Here is a 6,724-nt window from a genome sequence, read left to right as displayed (position 1 = left end):
TATGCAACCGGTCGATTTTATATAATTTCAATTCAACTACTTTTGTATTAGTAAAGGAATTTTTACCTCCTATAACAAAGGTTAATACCTTATTTATTTTAAATAAATACCATTTTAAAAAAAATATATTCTATAGATACCTTTTAATGTTTATAGCAAAAAATTTAATTTTGGTTACCTCCTACCCCTAAGCCACTAAATATGTTATTTAGTTACACTATTTTATTTCTCTCTTTACTTTGATACATCCCATTCTCTTCCCCCATCCCATTAAAATTTCCGCTCTCCTCATCCTTCTAACGACATCTTCTATTTGATTCACTTTAATCAATCCTTCAAAATCCAGCGACTAGCAGCACAACAACAACAAACCCTAACTCGAAGACCCAATCATGCCGAAGCAAATCCACGAAATCAAGGATTTCTTTCTCATAGCAAGAAGGAAGGATGCACGATCTGTCAAGATCAAGAAGAATAAGGATATGGTCAAATTCAAGGTTCGCCGCTCCAAGTACCTCTACACGCTCTGTGTGTCCGACTTTGAGAAGGCCGACAAGTTGAAGCAGTCACTTCCTCCAAGTTTGAGCGTGCAAGATCTTTGAAGATGGAAGGACTATTTGGCTACAAGGCGGAAATTAGGGTTTGTTCTTGAGCAAAGACGATGGAGTTTGGGGTTGAGCAACTTGATTTTCTGTTAATATATTTCAATGTATTTTCAACATATCGCGTTGTATTTTCATGTATTTCATTGTATTCATTGCCTTTTTTTCATTGTAATTCAATGTATCTCGATGTATTATGTGTATTTCATTGTATTCACTATTTTTTTCATTGTATTTCAATGTATCCCACTGTATTCTATGTATTCATATATTTTTTTAATTAATACAATTTATATTTAGATGTATTATATAATTTCTCTGAAGATTGCTATGTTTTTGGGGTTTTTTCCAGTTGAGAATCTTTTTTATAACCAGAAATACGAAAATTTGTGTGTTATAATTGAGTTTGTTGAGTTATGTTAGGAGTCTATTATGTTAATTGATACACTTTCTATTTAAAAACAGTGTAATCCCTTGTTTCACGCTGTGAATACAGTCGAATACAATAATTTGTTCAACTGTAATCCCATGTTTCACGCCATGAATACAATCTAATACACTCGAATACAACAACTGATTAGCTGGACTACTGTGATTCACACCTATTTTTGTTACTGTATTCATGAATACAATAGCTTAAATACATCAAATAATATCTATAGATGACTAATTACTATTAAAAGATAGTGTTTTATGAAAATTTCTCATTAGTAAATACTTACACGTGCTCGATAAATACGTGGATATACTTTACAATATAATCCTCTCTATCCAAAAAAAATAATAGAGTATATATGAGGGTTAGCGCATCTAATTTTTCTTATGTGAATGCAAACGTTAAATTTTTAAATTGTTTGAGATGGGCCAGCACTTTTAGTTGAAAAAAGACGAGATATTCAGTAGGCGTTTGGACATAAAAATTGTATTTTTTGAAAAAAAAAGAAGTATTTGGAGTTAAGTTGAAAAATAGTATTTGAAATTTGAAATTATGTTTGGGACATACATTTCACTTGAAAAAATATTGCCGCAGGGAAACAAGTTTTTTTGAAAAACTTCTTTCGAAATATTTTCAAAAAACTTGCAAAATTTCATTGACAAACACATTTTTAAATATAAAAAATCAAAAAAAAAAAATTACGAACAAACGGCTCCAAGTAAACCATTAAAGTCGTTCTTTTGAAGTAAAAAAGAAAATGGATTCAATTGATCCCTTTGTTAGGGAATAAAAAGAAAATACGAAAAAAAAGATTATTTATTCTTAATTTAAATATATTAGGAACCACTCTCATCATACTTTACACATTTAAACACAAGTACACAACTACCTTTCAAGCAAAAAATTTTGATTTTTGGAAATGGATATGGGATAGAGTAAGCAAAGACGGATTCCTAATTTAAATTTATTGCATTTAACGTTTAGCACAAAAATAATTATATGTTGAATTTTTTTCAAAAATTCATGATTTTTTCAAATGCATATCTGTATTTCATATAAAAAAATAGTGATTCGGTTGAATCCGTAGCTATTAAGCTATACTTCTGCCGCTAATTATAAGAATGTTAACGCTTACAAAAAGAAAAAATGATACTACATAACCGTTGTAAAAATAATAGTCAAAAAAATATATAAAATTTGTATATTCCACTAATTAACCTTGTACCCAACAAGAGAAAGTGGGCCAATACTCTTAGACGACTTAGTTATAATTGGAGCATTTGCATCTATACGCGCTTCTTGTGTCATGTTTTAACTTGTGCCCGCTTTGCAAAAAGAAATTGCAAACGTACCCGCTTTTTCGCATAACCTCAGCGTACGGGGATGAAGTAGCAAAGGCAGTCACGCAAAACTTCAGTATTCTAGTAGCTGGGCCTGAAGTTCAGCTCTAGAGCTGAAGTTTTTGTTTGTAAGTTTTTGCTTTTGTAACTGGCGAACTTCAGCTCTAGGGCTGAAGTTTTTGTTTTGTAATTGGCGAACTTCAGCTCTAGAGCTGAAGTTTTTGTTTTGTAACTGGCGAACTTCAGCTCTAGAGCTGAAGTTATTTAGTTAATCTAGATACTAATAACTCCTTTGATTATCCTTCGTGTTGATGAGTACTGTCTTAAGCTCCGTCGTGGACATTCAAGCCTTTCTTTCCAAGGAGAGCAGAAGCACTATTTGTGTACCATCATCGAAAGAGATTATTTTCTTGTTGGAAGACATAGTAATTGATTTCTGGGTCAGTTGATATCACCACTGGTTGTCCAAGTATGCTTGTTTTAAATAATCCTCCGTACCTGACAAGTATCAACAAAGAGTTTAAGTTCATGTTATACTACTCTAATAGAGAAACGGACGATGATGTTCCATTTAGAAGGATATCCAGTTGTAATGGATCCAATATATTTTCTCCTTGGGTAAGATTCTCTTGTATATGATTCGAGAGAGTTGCAAAGAAAGGAGGTGGAGAAAAAGGGCTGAAGTTATTTAAAAAGAGGTTACAAGTTAAAAGGTTTTTTAAAAATGGGTAAGTTAAATGGGGGCGACCAAATAGGGCGCCCCGTGCAATTTTTACGGTAAAAATAGCACGGTATAGCCAGTTTTCGGACTGATCATTCAAAAATAGCCAGCATTTACGAAGTCAATAAAAAATAGCCACTATTTTGCTGCAACAGAGACCGATCCAGCATAATATACTGGAGTTTGATGCACCTGTGTATGAACTCCAACATATTATGCTGGACCGGTATACTTTGCTGACTCCAATATATATTGGAAACTGGAGCACCGGTGCTCCAAACTCCAGCACACTTATCCTGGAACTCCAGTATATTATGCTGGAGTTCTAGTGTACTTATGCTGGAACTCCATTATATTATGCTGGAGTTCCAGCACACTTATCCTGGCACTCCAGTATAATATGCTGGAGTTCAAGCATACTTATGTTGGAGTTCAAGCATACTTATGTTGGAACTCCAATATAATATACTGGCGTATTTTCCGGATTTTGAACAGTGTTTTCGCTCAAATTTATCTTTACATGAAAAGTGGCTAAATTTCGATTACTTTTGAAACTAGACTATTTTTGAACGACCAGTTGTAAATCTGGCTATTTTTGAATTTCTCCCATTTTTACGTTATAATTCCACATTCTGCTTGCTCGGCCCACTAGAAGAACGCTTAGATCAGGCATGGGCTTTGGCAATTTTGTCTTGGGTTTCAGATAATAGCCCAATATAACATGCGCGCTTTCACTTCATTAGAAGTTAGTTAAGAAATATTTAGGGGTATTATCATTTTTAGCCCGCACCATAAATTATTTATATTTAATAACCGAAAAATGTATAAAATTTATATATTTTTTGTATATAACTTATAGAATATGTGTACATACAAAAAATTATATAAATTTCATATTTTTTTTGGCTATTATTTTTGCAACGGCTATATAGTGTCATTCTTCCAATATGTAACGTGAAGAGAACATAGGTTATAGCATACATTGATGATCGACCATTTTACGATCTCCTTGATCAAGATGAGGTTTCTCCCTCCGTGCATATATGTCGATGTGTGCCTAACGGGTTTGGATGACGAGTATAATCCTGTTAATATTTCGCTGCCTAGATAAATCTAGTTGAGTAATCTTACTTGATATCTCTATTCACAAAAGATATAGTATTGTTCCTTCGGAGTCACGTGATCACCTGTGTTACATTGGGCCGTTCAGTACAGTGCAGTTTGATAAGAATTTGACTTATGAAAAAAAGTCTAATTATTTTAGATATGCAGGTTCAGAAGTGTTTATTATGTGTAGAATATATGTTATATGCTACTTCCTCTGTTTCAGTTTATGTGAACCTATTTTTTTTTGGTCCGTTTTAAAAAGAATGAACCCTTTCTAAATTTGGTAACAATTTAGCTTAAAGTTACAACTTTACCCTTAATGAGAAGTTTTTATAACCACACAAATACTCTGGACCCTATTTGGGCTTGTTTAGGAACACAAATTCCAAAAGTTTTCATTTTTTTTTTAAACTCCGTGCCCAATCAAACAGGTTCACATAAATTGGAACGGAGGAAATACTAATTTACTATTATGCATGCTAGATGTTTTATGGTATACACTTTATATTGCCGTCATATGCTTCTTTTCTATAGGAGTAATATTTATTCATTGCGTATCTTTACTTTACATTACGAGTTATTCGTATGCCTTATACCATTATCTCGCTTGCCATGCTTCTTATCTACTATTTATTATACGCGGAGTTAGAATTTATATTTTATCGATTCGCGATTAAATTTTTTTTAATACAATACAGAATTTGAACAAAAGTTATTGGGTCCTGCCAAATCCACATACTCCACCCCCTCTCTCTATATATATGCCCTTGTTAAGTTGTGCCTTGCTTCTTACGTACGCTCATAACTCTACGTTCAACTTAGAAGAAAGTTACTTATAAAAATTAATAGAACTTAGAAGAAACGGTGAAATAATTTTAAAAAATATTACCACCAAGACATGACTTGTTAGAAACAATTTCACTTCCTTTATGTTGTACTCGGGTTCTCCAATATATATATATAGAGAATTGCATTATATATCTAAAACACAAACTCTTGACATAATAAATTACAGTATAATTAATTTTATGTTATAATCTAATCATGAATAAATTTGTCAATGTACTCAAGCGTTCTAATGACCCAATAATATTCTTTGACGGCTCAAATCCAGAATTTGCATTTTGAAAATTCAAATTTAGAGTTCTACACATCCAATACCAAATTTTAAATCTTTTATTTGTACTTCATAAGTTTTTCAATACACATATACAAAGTTAAGCTAAAGATTATTGGATTCAAATTAACTCATAAGTTATACACTAAGAGGTCGTTTGGTAGAGTGTGTTAGAAAAAATAATGCATGCATTAGCTTTGTGTATTAGTAATGCTTTGTTTGGTACACTTTTTTAACCTATGTATAACTAATACAAGCATTAGTTATACACTCTATTTGGTATTATCCGATGTATAGCTAATGCATAGAAAACCATGACATTAGCTATACAAAGGCTATTAATGCATGCATTAACATGGTTAAAGACAAAATTATCTTTAAAGTCCCTTAAGTTAAAAAATTGGAGGGCATTTTTGTAAACAATTAAATTTCTTAAAAATCATGCAATGCATTTTAATTTTTAATACAACACACCAAATAATGCATAAAAAAATAATCTCTGTATAACTAATGCTTGCATTACTAACCCATGCATTACTAATGCACCTTATTTAGCATTATTCTTATACGCCCTACCAAACGACCACTAAGTAGGATGCATTAGAGAAAATAATGCATTGATTAACTTTTGGTATTACTAATCCCTTGTTTGGTATACTTTTTCAACCTATGTATTACTAACGCAAGTATTAGTCATACAATCTATTTGGTATTATCCTAATTCCTATGTATAACTAATACATAGCAAACCATGGTATTAGCAATACCAAGGCTTTTAATGCATGTATTAGTGTATTGGGAAAATCAAGTTAACATTTGAAATTAATTATGTGCTGACATGTCAAGACACGCGGATCAATGAAAGAATGACAGATAGCAAAGAGTATTCAAAAAGACATCAACCTTAATAGGCACGGGCAAAGATTTGAGAAAACAAGAAGGAGCGGTTGCTCGGATCTCTTGGTAATTTGAAGAGACATCTGAGGAATGAACCTAGATAGCAAAAAGTACAGATACATATTATCTGTAATTAATGAGCATCAATGATGGAAAATATTATAGAATCTTCACGAAACAGTTACGATTGCCAATTATAACGTTCATTAATGTCATTAATTGCTCATAATGGCTATATTATGAGAGGAAAGAAACGTAGTACTTAGAAATAGCTATAAAAGGAGAAGAATAATATTTGTAAAGGACACAGAATATTATTGGATACACTGATTTACTTTGCTTTGCTTACTTTGCTACCTTTCGATTTAATTCTTCCTTTTCATTACTTAGTCATTTCCTTATTTGATTATCAGTAACTCGAGTTTTTCTAAAATTAAGCTTTGACCGAAATTCTTATTTTCTGGTTAAATAAATTGGTTCCATTACCGAGAATCCAATAATCTT

At 31.9% G+C, this 6,724-nt stretch overlaps 1 pseudogene; it reads left to right on the top strand.

The window, feature by feature from the left end:
- The first annotated feature begins 364 nt into the window (after positions 1–364).
- Positions 365–610, top strand: LOC104221272 (large ribosomal subunit protein eL38 pseudogene; annotated as a pseudogene).
- Positions 611–6,724: the final 6,114 nt, after the last annotated feature.

Source organism: Nicotiana sylvestris, chromosome 10 (genome assembly GCF_000393655.2).
Source record: "Nicotiana sylvestris chromosome 10, ASM39365v2, whole genome shotgun sequence".
NCBI lineage: Eukaryota > Viridiplantae > Streptophyta > Magnoliopsida > Solanales > Solanaceae > Nicotiana > Nicotiana sylvestris.
Note: the sequence above shows the minus strand (reverse complement) of the source record. Positions and strands in the feature narration are given on the sequence as shown.